The following is a 19,329-nucleotide window of genomic DNA, read 5'->3' as shown; positions in this document are numbered from 1 at the left end:
TGAGTCACAGACAGGCACAACGAGAAGATTGCTATACAGTTAAGTTTTAGGGCAAAAGGTCATCTTACAAAGTACAAAATGCACATACGTTCACACAAGTACAATTCACACACTCATGACTAATGCCTCTAGCCACTGTAGCCTGAATACAGACAGCAACTGCACTTGTTGGGAGCAGCAATCTGGCGTGGGTGCTGCACGTGAGAAGGAGGCATGGTGTGGGCAATGGGAAGGAATAGCAGAGCAGATGTGGGGCAGATGGGAAGACGACAATTTGATGGGGGACAGGACTCGTGAAGCTTGAGGCTAGGTGGTTTCTGGAACAAAGGATATATTGCAGGGAGACCTCCAACTTGCACAATTCCTTTATCGGAACTGTATAGATGGCAACTCTCCCTTCAATATATCCTGGTTTCACTTTTTTTTTTTACTAAAAATGAAACTCCTCTAGCTGTACTTAAGATTTTATATTTACTTGGCTACTAGTTTCGACGTTGCGTCAACGCCATCTTCAGGCCCGTACACTTTGATGAAATCAATTGTGTGTGGCTCAGTACTAGAAGTCCGCAGTGAGATTAACCACGTACTTCTAGTACTGAGCCACACACCACTGATTTCACCAAAGTGCACGGGCCTGAAGATGGCGTTGACATCGAAACTAGTAGCCAAGTAAATATAAAATCTTAAGTACAGCTGGAGGAGTTTCATTTTTAATAATAATAAAAAAAATATACCAGCTGTGTTCAACTTTCATCCAATTTAGATATGGATGTATGAAGATGCATTCTCATAGTCCTTCTGGCCTCACCCTTCGCTGGTCCCTGTGCTCCACTGTCAAATCCCCTTCCCTGCTCTCACAGCAGCACTACACAGCTTTCTAACCCACCATTGTATCCGCTATCCTCCCCTCCTACTCCTCTCTACTTCTCTCATTGTCGTCTTCCTCCAACCCCCCCCCCCCCTCCCTTCCCAGAACCTCGTGACTGCACCTAACAGTGCGCGTCATTTATGACGGCGGCCGAGTTTAGGTTCGTTCTGCGCATCTGACGTCACAAAACACAGTCAGCCAATGAACAGAGAACGACGTTGCCAGAGCTCGACTGCGGTGCACAGCACAGACGAGTGTCTTCAGGTTTAGAAACGTTCAGTCTTAAACAAAGTAATTGAACAAAAGCAGTGTCTTGACAGCAGACTTTCTTTTACAGTAAGTTTGGAAAAAGCATTCTTTATACCAATTGCTTCATATTCTATTAATTAACTACACGAAACAAGCAATAAGCCTCCTAATTCAGGCGATAGCAAGGAAAGGTGTTTGTATAATTCTCACTAACCGCTTTTTCGCAATAAAGAACAGCGGTAATTGTTTCTTTCCTATTGTACTTCGACGAAACGTGAGTAATTCATAGTCATACCAAGAGTATTTGTCTGTATTTTGCGTGACATTTTAAAGTCCTCCGGGAGACATACTCCATGACGAGCTTCGTTAGCGTAATGGTTAAAGTGTATGGCTGCTAAGCGAAAGGTTCCGAGTTCAAACCTTATATGGTGCTTAATATTGTCTTTATTCAAAAACTGTAATTTTTTGAAATTTCTCGTGGCAACTGCCCGCATCTCGTGGTCGTGCGGTAGCGTTCTCGCTTCCCACGCCCGGGTCCCCGGGTTCGATTCCCGACGGGGTCAGGGATTTTCTCTGCCTCGTGACGGCTGGGTGTTGTGTTCTGTCCTTAGTTAGGTTTAAGTAGTTCTAAGCTCTAGGGGACTGATGACCATAGATGTTAAGTCACATAGTGCTCAGAGCCATTTGAACTATCTAGTGGCAACTATATGCTATGGACTTTTACCTCTGCAAACTTCAAAATTTCGCGCAATGGTTTACTACATCTAATGCTGCACAATAACTGCGTTGAACTTCGAAACAAAATTAAGTCATTTATGGGGGGAAGGTATCAGTCAAGAAGATGTGTAAAAATCAAATTTTTGGGCCAAATAGCTTTTGTGAAATCGAACGATAAACTGTGTCAAAGCAGTCGAAACATCATGTGTCTGCTCAGGCGAGCAGTGCAATGATGACAAAATCACGCACATCGCGGAATGCGGGGAGCACGTCTCTGTAGCAGCGAAAGGGTTAATGCGGCCGTGGTGGCTTTACTTCATAAACTGCGCGCTCCCCCCTAAACGTAAGTTTGCGAACTATACTATGGCGTTGCGTACAACTCGCAACGCAGCAACAATCTCCCGCGTCTGGGCGGGCATGCGCGAACCGCCAAGATGTTTTTATTGTGGTCTTCAGTCCTGAGACTGGTTTGATGCAGCTCTCCATGCTACTCTATCCTGTGCAAGCTTCTTCATCTCCCAGTACCTACTGCAACCTACATCCTTCTGAATCTGCTTAGTGTATTCATCTCTTGGTCTCCCTCTACGATTTTTACCGTCCACGCTGCCCTCCAATGCTAAATTTGTGATCCCTTGATGCCTCAGCAGATGTCCTACCAACTGGTCCCTTCTTCATGTCAAGTTGTGCCACAAACTCCTCTTCTCCCCCAATTCTATTCAATACCTCCTCATTAGTTATGTGATCTACCCATCTAATCTTCAGCATTCTTCTGTAGCACCACATTTCGAAAGCTTCTATTCTCTTCTTATCAAAAAAATGGTTCAAATGGCTCTGAGCACTATGGGACTCAACTGCTGAGGTCATTAGTCCCCTAGAACTTAGAACTAGTTAAACCTAACTACCCTAAGGACATCACAAACATCCATGCCCGAGGCAGGATTCGAACCTGCGACCGTAGCGGTCTTGCGGTTCCAGACTGCAGCGCCTTTCACCGCACGGCCACTTCGGCCGGCTTCTCTTCTTATCCAAACTATTTATCGTCCATGTTACACTTCCATATATGGCTACGCTCCACACAAATTGTAACGTCTCCGCTCTCACGTACGTTAACTCTTTAAAGCCTGTACTATGGTAAGTTGACGGGCTTCACCTTATAAGAAAGGATTTTGGTAAATATGTTGACCGTGTGTACCTGAATGGAGGCAAAATCAGACTTACACCCACTCAGTAAAAACAATGATACGCCAATCAAGTCTAAAGTGCAATTACACGTTTGGACGGACATGAAACATACACAGCAGATGCTACCAATTATTAATAATATGGTCGCCAGCCTAATTAGGCATTAACTGAGTTCTTTCCCTGTACAAGTGGATGTACGTGCAAGCATAACAACACGTAGTAATACTGCATTATATGGTAAATTTTGAACCAGAAAAATCTACTGAACTAATATTTTCACTTTTTGTACTAATTTGGACAAGCTATAAATACACAACATTACACTATAATGATTACTACAAACCGCGTTTTGTCTATTGATACGACTGAAATCGGGCATAGCTTACCCTAGAAACAGCACTTTTGAAACACACATACAATGTCAATTTTAAGAAGGGTAAAACATTGATAAATGTAGGTTTTATATTGACTTTAACTTTGCTGGTCAAAGCAGTTCAGTACACTTCAGGATTTAAATAAATAGAAAAGAAAGAAAAGGGGGGGGGGAGACCCTGAAACTGTTATGATCACTGCATTGGAATTTTAATTATTGAAAGAATTAAGCATTCAAGATTTCCAAAATATAATTTATCACTCTTTTTGTCTTATTTCCTGCTCATTTAACTACCGTTATTTTTGTCTCAATTTAAATAAACTTCATTACTAAACCAAATTCAACATTATCTTCCAACTTTGTCATACCTATATTATTCGTCCAGTATTCATTAACAACAAAGTTCATTAAATATCCTTTTAACAGTGATTGGTCTGCAGGTAATTATTATTAACATAAACTTTAAATCTTCATCTTAGGATACTCTGATTGCACAACATGTGGAAAGGACCCCATCTAGGTTAGTTGTGAGGATAATTAATTGATAGGACAGTTCTGGTAAAATTTAAGTTGTTATTGAACAGTATGTATCAAAGGTGACACTGGTCCACACGAATACAGTACTGAAAGTTTCAACCTGTTCGTATCGATGAGGCGGTCGGCAGGCGGCGAGACGGCGAGGCACAAAGCACACGTGCAATTACAGCAATGGCTCATGAAATATCGGCACTTTACTTCTTCATGGCGTCGCAATGCTTTTCCATTTAGTACCTATGGAATATTGTCATGCTGTATAGACGTCGGAAACAGTGCATCCGAGGCTCAACGAAAGCACTTTTTCCAGGAGAGCCTCCTCGATCCAGCACGTGTTTCTCAGATCGATGCCCAATTCCGACTACTACTGTTGAGCCCGTTATGCCGTACCGCGCCCGTGTGCATTTTCCCGCGCTCGCCTGCCTCCACCTTTTACCGCTCCCCTACAGACAGGGTATTCACCAAAGGTTTTGTATTCCACATATCCTAATACATTGCCTACGTATGGACCAGGCATACAATTACAACTTTCACATCTTACAATATTTCGAACACTAGCTACACTTCACTTTGATTACAACATTGCTTGAAATTTGACATAAATATTAAAATTTACATCGAAAATTGTTTATAGCTTCTTTAACATAATGGCATGAAACAAAAAAGAAATGAAATCGGAACCTCGATTATACTAATTTAACGAAATTCAGAAGAAAAAAATTTATTATATATACAATAGTATAACGTTAGTGTTGTTACAGAATACTTTCAGAAATGACTTCCTGACACTTAAATCTATACTCGATGTTAACAAATTTCTCTTCTTCAGAAACGCTTTCCTTTCCATTGCCAGTCTACATTTTATATCCTCTCTACTTCGACCATCATCAGTTATTTTGCTCCCCAAATAGCATAACATCTTTACTACTTTAAGTGTCTCATTTCCTAATCTAATTCCCTCAGCATCACCCGACTTAATTCGACTACATTCCATTATCCTCGTTTTGCTTTTGTTGATGTTCATCTTATATCCTCATTTCAAGACACTATCCATTCCATTCAACTGCTCTTCCAAGTCCTTTGCTGTCTCTGACAGAATTGCAATGTCATCGGCGAACCTTAAAGTTTTTATTTCTTCTCTGTGGACTTTAATACCTTCTCCGAATTTTTCTTTTGTTTCCTTCACTGCTTGCTCAATATACAGATTGAATAACATTGGGGAAAGGCTACAACCTTGTCTCACTCCCTTCCCAACCACTGCTTCCCTTTCATGCCCGTCGACTCTTGCAACTGCCATCTGGTTTGTGTACAAATTGTAATTAGCCTTTCGCTCCCCGTATTTTAGCCCTGCCACCTTCAGAATTTGAAAGCGGGTATTCCAGTCAACATTGTCGAAAGCTTTCTCTAAGTCTACAAATGCTACAAACGTACGTTTGCCTTTCCTTAACCTAGCTAGGGTCAGTATTGCCTCACGTGTTCCAATATTTCTACAGAATCCAAACTGATCTTCCCCGAGGTTGGCTTCTACTAGTTTTTCCATTCGTCCGTAAAGAATTCGTGTTAGTATTTTGCAGCTGTGGCATATTAAACTGATAGTTCGGTAATTTTCACATTTGTCAAAAAAAAAAAATGGTTCAAATGGCTCTGAGCACTATGGGACTTAACATCTATGGTCATCAGTCCCCTAGAACTTAGAACTACTTAAACCTAACTAACCTAAGGACATCACACACATCCATGCCCGAGGCAGGATTCGAACCTGCGACCGTAGCAGTCGCGCGGCTCCGGACTGAGCGCCTAGAAACGCTAGACCATCGCGGCCGGCCTCACATCTGTCAACACTTGCTTTCTTTGGGATTGGAATTGTTATATTCTTCTTGAAGTCTGACGTTATTTCGCCGGTCTCATACATCTTGCTCACCATATGGTAGAGTTTTGTCAGGACTGGCTCTCCCAAGGCTGTCAGTAGTTCTAATGGAATGTTGTCTACTCCTGAGGCCTTGTTTCCCTTGAACTATAGCAGCCCTCTCCTGTCCAAACCACATTTCTCCATGTTCCGACAAACAGAACTAGACATTTCCCCACACCTACCCTGCTAACCCTCCCCTTCACCAGCCCATAACTCAGTACCTCCGTCACCCACACCAGAGTGCTGTCTCATCAGGTGCAGTTGCCATCTGTAGTCAAGCCACAGTAGCCAGAGACAGTGGTCATGTGTGTGTGAGTTGTGCTTTTGCTAATGTATCTCTGTGTTTCCTACTTCACAAGGCTAAAATTTAAATATATGGCAGTCTTTTTGTTTCGTCTATCTGTGACTCAATATCTCTGCTATATGGGAGTAGCAATGTATGCTTTTTACAATGCTATTTCATTCTGGACTTTTCATAACTCGATGGAACTTGGGCCAGACGTAGGAAGAACTGCTACAGTATAGCCCAGAATGTAACTGAAACAAATTGATAACGAGATGGATAGAAATGACACTCTTAGTCATAGACAATAATTGCACTCACGTCACTGCAATTCATGAAGGTTGCCTGGACTTTGCAAATGGTAGGACATCGTTTTTAATAGGGTGTGTGATTATCGTGGAGGGCAATGCATGCTCTGCAATAGCATCTCACGCTGTCTTTAAAGCTGATAAGAAGTTTGTAAGTGGCTGTTTTTCGATGATGTCAATGGATGTGTTAATATTTGTAAAGGAAAATGATATATTTGAAGAATTGTGGCCATACAAGCAGTTGTTAGGCAACAATATCTGTGTCTGCAATGGAAACACTGTGGAGGTGTAGAATCTGTGACAGTCGGTAGTGGATAGCTGTGGTGTGCAGGAGGTCGGGATCCGTTGAGTGTACAGTGTAATGCAGGGATGCACCTTTGGAACTATGTGAGGTGCAGATTTATTACGAGGAGGAATGGTGACTCAGAGCAATAGTTGGATAACATACTGATATAGAAAAGGTTTCGAAATGGTATTATTTGATGAGATAAAAACTTTATTTTTATTTTTGTAGACTTGTGTTTTCGATCCACTTCAGCCTCGACATAGTCGAGTTTTTGATAATTATTCTATTGATTGATCTTCTGAGTTAATTTACTGTACCACGAAGTTATTAGATTAAATGAATTTTCATATTAGAGTCTGTAATTGTTTACTTTGATAAGTTCCTTCTTAACTGGAATTTAAAAACTTAAAAGTTGAGTCAAGTGTTTCATTGGCTTTCTGTGTCAATATTATGAACCCAGTTTCCCTTGACCAACTGTAGTTCGTTTTTAGGAATATTTTTTTAGCTGTTGCGGAATCTTCCTGTGTTGCTGTTTCTGCCGGTACTTCATTTTAAAGGTGAGATTCGCAATACTTGATTGTTTCGTTTCCTTTATGTAATGTAGGTTCTATCAGTTTCTTTATTTTGCCAGGGCCATATGTCAGTGCAGAAAGTTTCGTGTGTTTCACAATACTTTCCTATACAGATCGACATTACAGTTTGTTTTATGCAGCTACGTTTCTCTCAAACAGATCACACTGACACAGTCTACTGAGCGTGAAATTATTGGTTTGCTTATTTATTTGCTTATGAATAAGATCGGTTTTCACACACAGGATTCTTTCCGGTTTCAGGTAAGTGATGCGGTTTTGAGCTCAGTAGCACATTTAGGTTGCCAGTTCACATTCCCAGGTTTGCATTTACGATAACACACTCAAGTAAACGCTACTCACTCACAACTTCTTGTGGTAGCAAGCTCCATTGTTCCACCAGCGCGGCTGACCTGCTGGATGGTCTTTGGAGCTTGCTGACATGCTGCAGAACGTCTCGCCAATGCATACCACTTATGTTCGATGGCATTCAAGCTGGAGGAATGTGCAGGCCACTACTTACACAGCATATCCTCTTATTCCAAGAGCTTCACCACCTGCACAGTTCAGTGCAGTTGCACATAGTAGTTTATTAAAATTAAGCCATGATAGAATTCATAGTCGATTGGGGGAGGACTGTAGTGTCGCATATGTTGACCAGTAAGTGTACAGCGTTCAAAGATTTGTGGGTCTTTATGCCTATAGAACGTTATGCGTCTCCACATCATAACACGTGGATATACCCTCATACGGTGAGGGGTGAGAACACACAATGCACCCGGGCACATCCGATTTTGTAAGCAGAGTCTTACCTGCGTCAACCTGGAATTCCCCATTGGCCAGACGCAACAGTTCATTACAACAACACGGCATTCCGAGTTTACCTGTTCAAAACATATCAATTCACATTTTTAAACATCATAGAGCCCTCCTCAGTTAACAATCGGATTTTTAAGAGTGAAACACTGTTGAAACAGCAGAGGCTGAAAATATCACTTCGTTCTCGCTTCCCACGCCCAGGTTCCCGGGTTCGATTCCCGGCGGGGTCAGGGATTTTCTCTGCCTCGTGATGGCTGGGTGTTGTGTGCTGTCCTTAGGTTAGTTAGTTTTAAGTAGTTCTAAGTTCTAGGGGACTGATGCCCATAGATGTTAAGTCCCATAGTGCTCAGAGCCATTTGAACCATTTTTTGAAAATATCACTTCATATGTAAGGTTGTTTTCATTTAAAACACGACCGCTTTCGGGCTTTTATATGCCCATCATCACGTGTTATTCTGAAAATAAAGCACAGACCGAAGCTAATAACAGTTTTCACTCGAGCAGTACACATAACAAAGCAAAAAAGAAGTTCCACATAAGAGTTTACAAACCAGCGGTCGGGATACACGCAGTAATACCTAAGTCCAGACTGTCAAAAACTTTAATTTTTATCCTATGACTACAGCGAATTATAGTCCGTCGTTAACTGTGTCCTCACTAATTTAAAATTTACCTGTCTTTCATGATGTAAAAGTCGGCTTAGCAGGTTTGAACTGATCCTACTTTTAATGTGTCCTTTTAGTGCTATTTCTCCTAGCTATTATTGGTACGGTAGTTTTTGACAGTGTGGAGTGGAAGGTTTATAGGGGTCGCACATGTGTATGTTCTTTTAACTCATGACTGTGGCGCGTTGTTCCATGTCGCCATATCCACACCAAATCAAAAACTTGCAAGCGATTCGTTGAAAGGGAAAAACTTTCATTGTGTTTTACGGTTTACACATAAATTTTATGTCGCCAGCTCCCAGATAGTTTTACTACTGTCCTCTACTGCCCCTGTTCATTATGTTCCTTTACTGCTTTGTCACTTTTCATGTAACTTTCTATGTAACGGTTTTGTTTTTCATTTTGAATGTAAATCACTAATTCAAACTGTGAGCGGCCGGGCTAGTTGCCCGTTAACAGATGGCAGTACTTTTTCCAGTCTGGTTTACCAGTTTGCCTCCTGCTTCGTGTACGCTACTGCGTGCTCTGCGCTCGCTCGTGATGCACCGTGTCCTGTGCTAATCCACCGCCGTAAGCGTCCCGCTATTCATTGCATACTTCTTTACCCAGGCAGTCGTCCGTTGCATTGTCTGGTGTCACTTTACCATTGACTTAAGTATTACCGCACCTATCCCGACCGCTGGTTTGTAAACTCTTATGTGCAACTTCCTTTTTGCTTTGTTATGTGTACTACTGCGTTGAAAAACTATTATTAGCTCCGGTATCTGGTTTATTTTCAGTATATTTTCAGTACGACACCTCATGATGTGTTTTTTTTTTAAAAAAAGAACCTTACAACTGAGCTGTGTTTTCAACTTCTGCTATAATGATGAGTTGCGGATGTTCCTCCTACAAGATTGACTTTTGAAATAGTGTTTTTTACACCAATACCACTAGTAACAGAAATTACCATAGATCCATTTGAGAAAGCGAAAATTATATCAATGTCTCTGAAATCAATATAGTTATGAAAAACAGAAATATGTTATTTAGTTAGGAATTCTTCGTGATTCATTTGAGTGAAAACAGCATGACGATACCTTCGTTAAATATCTGAGGTCAACTCTTGCTTGAACAGAGCATAAAAACCCGTTTCAATCAAAGGAAAATCTTTTCCGTCTCACTCCATTGTTCAGCCACTTTTCAAAGTCCTTCTCAGTAACAAGAACCGGACTATGGAATAATTTCCCTTATTATATTAGAGAACTGAATATCATATCCAGCTTCAGTAGACAATTAATGACATACCTACTAAAGCAAAAATAAAGATTATCATTGGGCCTATATGCACTCGTTAACCCTGTACATCCTTTCCAAACAGATCTTCCTCATTTCCGTATATTTTGCTGGAGCAGACTCCTTAATTACCATTCCCCAAAACTTGCTGCAACAGAACACATCTATTTTGTGCACCTAAAAATTCATTTTTATCTGCTACTATAGTTTTGTTGTTATTATTATTGTATTTTATTGATTTGGGTTTGTAAGGATCGCATGAAATAACTTACGAACTCTTTCTTTTCTCCTTTATATCTTTCCAGTAAATTTTCATTCTTTCCCTACTTTTTCTCTTCTTTTTTCTGTCCATATTGCACCTGCTTTTCCTTTGTTTTCTCCTGGAGGCCTTGAAACCTTTTACTTTTGCTTTGAACCTTTCTCTTTCTCCTATTCCCTCCTCAATTATTTCCATTTCCCTCACAGCTGCGTCAACTTCTCTTATCCACATCTTTGATGTTATGGTGCTTATGTCAAAGAAGATAAAAATTCTTTTTGTTACCCTATTTCCATCTAGCCTTTTTAGGTGTTCAGCTCTTCTCTTCCTCATTGTGTCTGATTTTCTCTCTATTTTTTTAATAAACTTCTTTATTACTTCTTAATTTCCCTGTCCCATTCTGATACTTTGATCCCAAGATTTTCCTGATTATTTTTCCTTTCCTTGTTTTCTGTTTCACCTGATTGCCTGCCACTCAGCCGGCCGGTGCGGCCGAGCGGTTCTAGGCGCTTCAGTCTGGAACCGCGTGACCGCTACGGTCGCAGGTTGGAATCCTGCCTCGGGTATGGATGTGTGTGATGTCCTTAGATTAGTTAGGTTTAAGTAGTTCTAAGTTCTAGGGGATGATGACCTCAGATGTTAAGTCTTATACTGATCAGTGTCATTTTGACTGCCACTCAGTTTAAGGAAATGCATTCTGGTGCATAATGACATTCTGCTTTAATGACAGTATTGTAGTACCGCAGTTTTACAATTGTGGAAATAGATTTCTTGTTATTATTATTAGCGCTATTAGGGGCAGCAATTGCAGTAGCACAAAATCTGCCGGTATGAACTTTATTTGTCCATAGTCAGTATATTTGCTCACGTTGTCGCTATAGACACTCAAATCATTTTAATACAAGCTGTCATATTAAAATTGTTATTTTTAGGTAACTAAATCCTATAATAGGCACTGTATGTGTGAAACTCTAGTCCGATGTAAGAGAGAGTCTGATGGTCCTAATAACATAACGTTAAATAAATAAATAAAAACAAAGTTTCTGCTGTTGTTTTTGGTTTTTTGGCCTTTATGATATGTTCTGATATGCACTTTTTGTGAAACATGTGTTGATTTAATCATGAGCACTTGTTTTTCATTTTGTTCCATCAACCGACGAAAATAATTCACATCTTTATTGAACAGAGAGGAATGTACTGTTAAATGTTGTTTCCATTTTCTGGGAATCATAGTAGCGTCACTGATTTTTTTCACTACACATTACAAACTCGTGGATTGGGTATGTTTTCTCATCACACAAAAAAGAAAAACAAACATAATATAAATAATTATCACTATATTGCCTTTCAATTACTTTTCGTTTCTTTTTCTCAGGCACTATGGTTTCACTACTTGCATTTGAGGATGGCCAACTCCATACAATGAACCTATGCATACCGAAAAAGAAATTGTTCAATAAGACTGTGTCAGAACCTGATGCGGTCGCAACAACTTTAAACCTCATACAATTAACTTATGCATACCGAAAAAGAAATTGTTCAATAAGACTGTGTCAGAACCTGATGTGGTCGCAACAACTTTAAACCTCATTCTCAGGTCAGAGGTGACTCAGAATTTGAGATCATCTGTTCCTTGGTACAAATGACTTGGCTGTTCGGCTAAGGAGGTAGATATCGTGATGATAAGAAAATGAGAATCTGAGGTGGCTTACTGATTGTTTTTCTTGGTTCTTCATGTGTTTCTTCACAGTAAACATGTAGAAGAGCACAAAAACTGCTTTATTCATCAGTGAGTGTAAGCATAGATGAGGCTCACTAGATTCTCCAATCAACCACGAGATCGAGTGGCATCCTGGGCCTATAAATGCATTAAGATTCGAGTATACACAATAACTTATACTACTACAGACCACTAACCTGGAAGTACAACATTCTATTGCTCTAATATAACCCTTAGGTTCAAGTATTCGTCACGATGAAACTGACATACAGACGTAGACACACGTAGACAAATGCACGATGGAAGCCAATAACCCTAGTCCAGACGTACTTAAATATTTGAATGTCCCCCTTAGCGTGCAAGCTTGACTGAATAAATGCTCACTTATGCAGTATCTACTAAAGGTTGATCCTCATGCAAGGCTTCTGCCTGGAACGCTCCTTGAACAGGAACTCTACGTTGCTTGACGTTTGAGGGTCTCTGTCTACGACATTTGGGGCTGTTTGCTACAGGTGATACGTAACTGCGTAGCTTTTTACTTCCAATTCGCAATCAGTGAAAGCGAAATCAGCAGTTTCTCAACGCATATGACCCGTTGATGGACTGACGATAGCTACTTGCACTGCATGTCTCCACTAAGTTACAAGCCGTACTACTAATATTCACACTTTCTCATTTTTTCTGACAACCCGTCATGATTCTGTCATTGCACCTATACTCAGAACACACCTTTGTTAAAACTGAACTGAAATACTCAAACAATGGAAAGTCCAGGATGTAAGGGCAACAATATTGTTGAACTGAAATACTATAGTGTTGCCTGACAATGTGCAAGTCCTTTGGCGGCGAAAGGAGAAAGCAATCAGGCTTAAGCAGCGGCTAGAAACTGCAATGAATATCTAAACACTGCAATAATAACAAAAAGACAGGGACATTTTTGCTAGTACCTGGAATTTTCGGGAAAAGAACGTACAGCCAGCTGGACACAAAAGATACGGTGTTACAACATATTCTTACCCTAGCGGCATAGTTGGTGCAGTGGTACAGACGAGAATACAATTAACCTTAGAGAAGGAAAGTATAACCACAATACTGAGTATACAAACTACGTTTGATTTTTATGAAAATCGAAGAGCTATCAGCTTGTGTCCAGTAATTAATGAATAAACAAGCATCTTCATTCTTAAAACCGAAGGAAATAAATTATATTTAATTTCAATTCATATACCGGGTGGTTATAATTAAACTATCCCTATTTCACACCTTATAACAGGGAAATTAATTACTGTACGAGCACCAAACTTGGTAACGTTAATTTCATGGACGTTGGGAAGAGAAATAATGCAGAATCAATTCAGTTGAAACACTTTAAATGTGCTGCTACGGTATGCCATACCATTATATGCCGGTACCATTACTATTACAAAAGGGGCTCAATATGGCGCCTATCATTGCCCAGGAGAATCTGAATGCTCAGGATTGCATTCTGCACAGCAGGACGAAGCATGTCCGCAGGTATGCTGGTTACCTCTCTTGATATGCTGCGGTTCAGATCAGCATAGGTGATGTTCCTCTAGTAAACCATAACCTTCAGGTAGTCCCAAGCGGTCGTGTGAAACCCAGATCGCGCTATTCGTCCACGAGGCTCAGAGGGCCACAGACACGGGTTCACAGGTAGATGCCGTGTTTCTTGACTTCCGCAAGGCGTTCGATACAGTTCCCCACAGTCGTTTAATGAAAAAAAAGCATATGGACTATCAGACCAATTGTGTGATTGGATTGAGGAGTTCCTGGATAACAGAACGCAGCGTCATTCTCAACGGAGAGAAGTCTTCCGAAGTAAGAGTGATTTCAGGTGTGCCGCTGGGGAGTGTCGTAGGACCGTTGCTGTTCACAATATACATAAATGACCTTGTGGATGACATCGGAAGTTCACTGAGGTTTTTTGCAGATGATGCTGTGGTGTATCGAGAGGTTGTAACAATGGAAAATTGTACTGAAATGCAGGAGGATCTGCAGCGAATTGACGCATGGTGCAGGGAATGGCAATTGAATCTCAATATAGACAAGTGTAATGTGCTGCGAATACATAGAAAGATAGATCCCTTATCATATAGCTACAAAATTGCAGGTCAGCAACTGGAAGCAGTTAATTCCATAAATTATCTGGGAGTACGCATAAGGAGTGATTTAAAATGGAATGATCATATAAAGTTGATCGTCGGTAAAGCAGATGCCGGACTGAGATTCATTGGAAGAATCCTAAGGAAATGCAATCCGAAAACAAAGGGAGTAGGTTACAGTACGCTTGTTCGCCCACTGCTTGAGTACTGCTCAGCAGTGTGGGATCCGTACCAGATAGGGTTCATAGAAGAGATAGAGAAGATCCAACGGAGAGCAGCGCGCTTCGTTACAGGATCATTTAGTAATCGCGAAAGCGTTACGGAGATAATAGAGAAACTACAGTGGAAGACTCTGGAGGAGAGACGCTCAGTAGCTCGGTACGGGCTTTTGTTAAAGTTTCGAGAACATACCTTCACCGAAGAGTCAAGCAGTATATTGCTCCCTCCTACGTATATCTCGCGAAGAGACCATGATGATAAAATCAGAGAGATTAGAGCCCACACAGAAGCATACCGACAATCCATCTTTCCACGAACAATACGAGACTGGAATAGAAGGGAGAACCGATAGAGGTACTCAAGGTACCGTCCGCCACACACCGTGAGGTGGCTTGCGGAGTATGGATGTAGATGTAGAACCAGAAATTACAGGGAGTGAGATCAGGTGATCGTGCCGACAAGCGTTTGGAAACGATCGGCTGATAATTCGATCGTTTCCAAGTATATTTCGGGGAAGCACTTGAACTTCACGAGCGATGTGCGGTCGAGCCCCACCTTGTATGAAATCTGTTGATTTCAATGCGTCTCTCTCCTGTAGGGAGGGTATGACATGTAGGAGGAGTGTATCACAGTACCGCTGGCCAATCACACTGTACATCTTTGGTCCTTGTGCTCCAACCTGTCCAAAAAAGAATGGACTAATGATGAACGCAGCCGTGAAGCGACATCCTAAGGTGACACGTTCTCCATGCAGAGCAACTTTATTCGCAGTGACTGGAGGTGAAAATCCCCACACTCGGCAATTCTGTGTGTTCACCTCACCCGCCAGAGAAAAGAGAGCTTCGTCTGTCCGTATGATGGCCCAGGGTCAGTCTTAGTCGACTTCAGTCCTTGCGAGAAAATGGAGAGCGAAGTCAACACATTGTCGAGCGTCCTGTGATGCAACTTGCTGTATGACTTGGATCTTGTGCGGATACCATTTGAGAATGGTTCGAAGCACCTTCCATACAGTGGACCAGGCGATGTTGTCGTGACACAGCACGCGCACTGCCTGACGATGGGGAGTTGAGCGTATGTTTCTAACAACCCTAACACAACAAAGGTCAAAAATTAATTATGATTCTAATGTTGCAACGCTGCTAAATATTGCATTTTCGGGCAACAACAAAGTTATATTATGTGGCAGGTGTCATCAGAGCACAGTTAATAAAGTCATTTCATGAAATAATGAATAAACTAGGCACTCATCTTTTCGTGCTTCCCACGCTGGTCTCGTTGTGAACTCATGGCTCAATCGTCGAAAATCTGGGTGGTGATGATTCCAAGCTCGGATGCAAAGAGGCCTAGGTGTTATTCTGCGGTATTCAAAAGTTTTGTAGATGTGTTTCATAAACCATTCTTGAAGATTAAACTTTTGCAAGTTAGCACACTGGTGATGTAAAAAAGTAATCAGCACTCCGAATTTAAGTTACACTTCTTTTTTATTACTTTTGTTGCAATATCACGTAACACACAAAACAACACTTCACAATATAAAACATACTTGAAATTATCTTCCTCAGTGTTAAAGTTCACATTTTATAAACTGACTACAATTTGCGTCTTTTCAACACGACGACCAAGACTTGACTCTCTACTAGAGGTGGCTGTTTCATGAACCACCTGGGGTGCAACCGGTCGTCGGCCTCTTCGCGCAGTGACGCCGAGTCTCTTGGTTATTCGAACTTCTTCATCATGCTCCGCACAGAAGATGGATGAAGAGGACGCTTCCGTAACCCTCTCAGCCGGCGATATTCTCTAAGTGCAGGTGCAGCATCACTGTTGTTTTGGCACTAGAGCTTCACCAATAACGATCTCCTCCTTTTGTCCAAGCTCATGTTGACACGTCGACAAGTCCACTGTGACTGGTCAGGTGTCTGAGACTATGAATCACGATGACTGATCACGGCACCTGGTGGCCTTAGTTGAAACTGGACGGTGGCGCTGTGACGCATGAAAATCATGCACCCCATACAATGGACATTAATGCTACCAAGATTGTTATCTGTGCGGTAATTAAATTCTGTGTTATAACGTGTTAAATATGGAAAGTTTAATTATAACCACCCGGTAAATATAATTTTAAAAATGCTAATAGGCTTGCTGAAATGAAGAAGACGCAGATACTAGTAAATCTTTTATTGTGCTGCCGCGTTTCGGGTAAAACACGTAATCAAAGTGCCAAGTAAAATATCCAAAAAGCAATACAAATAGTAGTACATACCGTGACACAGTATTTCAATTTGTTGAAAACGAATAGAGCAACTAAACAAAAGGAAATACGTATCACTTGGTGCAAAAGAAGTTCAACAACTTGAAATGCTGTGTCACTGTATGCATTTGTGATGGTTTTTGTATTTTTTTTACCAGGGACTCTCATGGGCTTTGCTCGAAACGTCTCAGCACAATAAAGGATTTCCTGCCGTCTGGATCTCCTTCATTGCAGCAGTCTATCAGTATTTTTAGAGACATATTTGTATTGATTTGCTAATATGGCTTCATTTCTCCATCAAGACTTAAGTCTGATCTACGATATGTAATTTCTTTAAAAACATAAAAATTCGCTCGGTGTTTAAAATCGAATTGCCTTAATGTCCTGCAATAATACTTCCTTTGTCAGAAAATTCCCAAGACAGGTTTTCTTATTTCTGTGTTTGCATTACTAAACAGGAACATATGTTTTTATGATACCTAGTAAGTGAGCGTCCTTGATCTTGGCTATGTTTCTGTGCAAACTCACTAGGTGGAAGAACGGTGCTGAGCAACACACTGTTTGGGTTCTTGGAACATCAGTTACAGTGACACACAGGATGCTAATTGTAAGCAAAGAGTGAACATGTTCTGCGTTAAGCTCGGGAAAACTACTACTGAAACGTGAATAATGGTTAAGCGAGAACATGCAGGCAAGACGCTTTCAAGGAGCCGTGTTTACCTATGGCACAAAAGGTTTCGTGAAGGCGGAGATTCAGAGCAAGGCGATCCCGGAGCTGGTCGCCCGTCTACAGCACATGCTGATGAAAAAGTGGAGCCTGTAAGGCAGTTATTGTAAGAAGACCTTCATGTAACTTGAGTGCGATATCAGAAGATCGTAATTTGAATCGTGATGTGTGTAGTAATATTTTACGCGAAGATTTAGAGAAACGGAAACTTACTACAAAACTCGTCCCTCACTCACTAACAGACGAACAGAAGGAGGAAAGACGAAGAATTTCTGCCGAACTACAGAACAGAGCTAGACGTGATCCCATATTTTTGTGAAAGATTATCTACATCTACATTTATACTCCGCAAGCCACCCAACGGTGTGTGGCGGAGGGCACTTTACGTGCCACTGTCATTACCTCCCTTTCCTGTTCCAGTCGCGTATGGTTCGCGGGAAGAACGACTGTCTGAAAGCCTCTGTGCGCGCTCTAATTTCTCTAATTTTACATTCGTGATCTCCTCGGGAGGTATAAGTAGGGGGAAGCAATATATTCGATACCTCATCCAGAAACGCACCCTCTCGAAACCTGGCGAGCAAGCTACACCGCGATGCAGAGCGCCTCTCTTGCAGAGTCTGCCACTTGAGTTTGTTAAACATCTCCGTAACACTATCACGGTTACCAAATAACCCTTTGACGAAACGCGACGCTCTTCTTTGGATCTTCTCTATCTCCTCCGTCAACCCGATGTGGTGCGGATCCCACACTGATGAGCAATACTCAAGTATAGGTCGAACGAGTGTCTTGTAAGCCACCTCCTTTGTTGATGGACTACATTTTCTAAGGACTCTCCCAATGAATCTCAACCTGGTACCCGCCTTACCAACAATTAATTTTATATGATCATTCCACTTCAAATCGTTCCGCACGCATACTCCCAGATATTTTACAGAAGTAACTGCTACCAGTGTTTGTTCCGCTATCATATAATCATACAATAAAGGATCCTTCTTTCTATGTATTCTCAATACATTACATTTGTCTATGTTAAGGGTCAGTTGCCACTCCCTGCACCAAGTGCCTATCCGCTGCAGATCTTCCTGCATTTCGCTACAATTTTCTAATGCTGCAACTTCTCTATATACTACAGCATCATCCGCGAAAAGCCGCATGGAACTTCCGACACTATCTACTAGGTCATTTATATATATTGTGAGAAGCAATGGTCCCATAACACTCCCCTGTGGCACGCCAGAGGTTACTGTAACGTCTGTAGACGTCTCTCCGTTGATAACAACATGCTGTGTTCTGTTTGCTAAAAGCTCTTCAATCCAGCCACACAGCTGGTCTGATATTCCGTAGGCTCTTACTTTGTTTACCAGGCGACAGTGCGGAACTGTATCGAACGCCTTCCGGAAGTCAAGAAAAATAGCATCTACCTGGGAGCCTGTATCTAATATTTTCTGGGTCTCATGAACAAATAGAGCGAGTTGGGTCTCACACGATCGCTGTTTCCGGAATCCATGTTGATTCCTACATAGTAGATTCTGAGTTTCCAAAAACGACATGATACTCGAGCAAAAAACATGTTCTAAAATTCTACAACAGATCGACGTCAGAGATATAGGTCTATAGTTTTGCGCATCTGCTCGACGACCCTTCTTGAAGACTGGGACTACCTGTGCTCTTTTCCGATCATTTGGAACCTTCCGTTCCTCTAGAGACTTGCGGTACACGGCTGTTAGAAGGGGGGCAAGTTCTTTCGCGTACTCTGTGTAGAATCGAATTGGTATCCCGTCAGGTCCAGTGGACTTTCCTCTGTTGAGTGATTCCAGTTGCTTTTCTATTCCTTGGACACTTATTTCGATGTCAGCCATTTTTTCGTTTGTGCGAGGATTTAGAGAAGGAACTGCAGTGCGGTCTTCCTCTGTGAAACAGCTTTGGAAAAAGGTGTTTAGTATTTCAGCTTTACGCTTGTCATCCTCTGTTTCAATGCCATCATCATCCCGGAGTG

General features: G+C 41.4%; 1 protein-coding gene across 1 annotated transcript in view; it reads right to left on the bottom strand.

Moving 5' to 3' along the window:
- The window catches only part of LOC126150481 (Down syndrome cell adhesion molecule-like protein Dscam2), a 171,791-nt gene that overhangs the window by 101,067 nt on the left and 51,395 nt on the right, over nt 1-19,329 (bottom strand). The gene's annotated exons all lie outside the window — the stretch shown is intronic.

Source organism: Schistocerca cancellata, chromosome 2 (assembly GCF_023864275.1).
Source record: "Schistocerca cancellata isolate TAMUIC-IGC-003103 chromosome 2, iqSchCanc2.1, whole genome shotgun sequence".
In the NCBI taxonomy this organism is placed as follows: Eukaryota; Metazoa; Arthropoda; class Insecta; order Orthoptera; family Acrididae; genus Schistocerca; species Schistocerca cancellata.
Note: the sequence above shows the minus strand (reverse complement) of the source record. Positions and strands in the feature narration are given on the sequence as shown.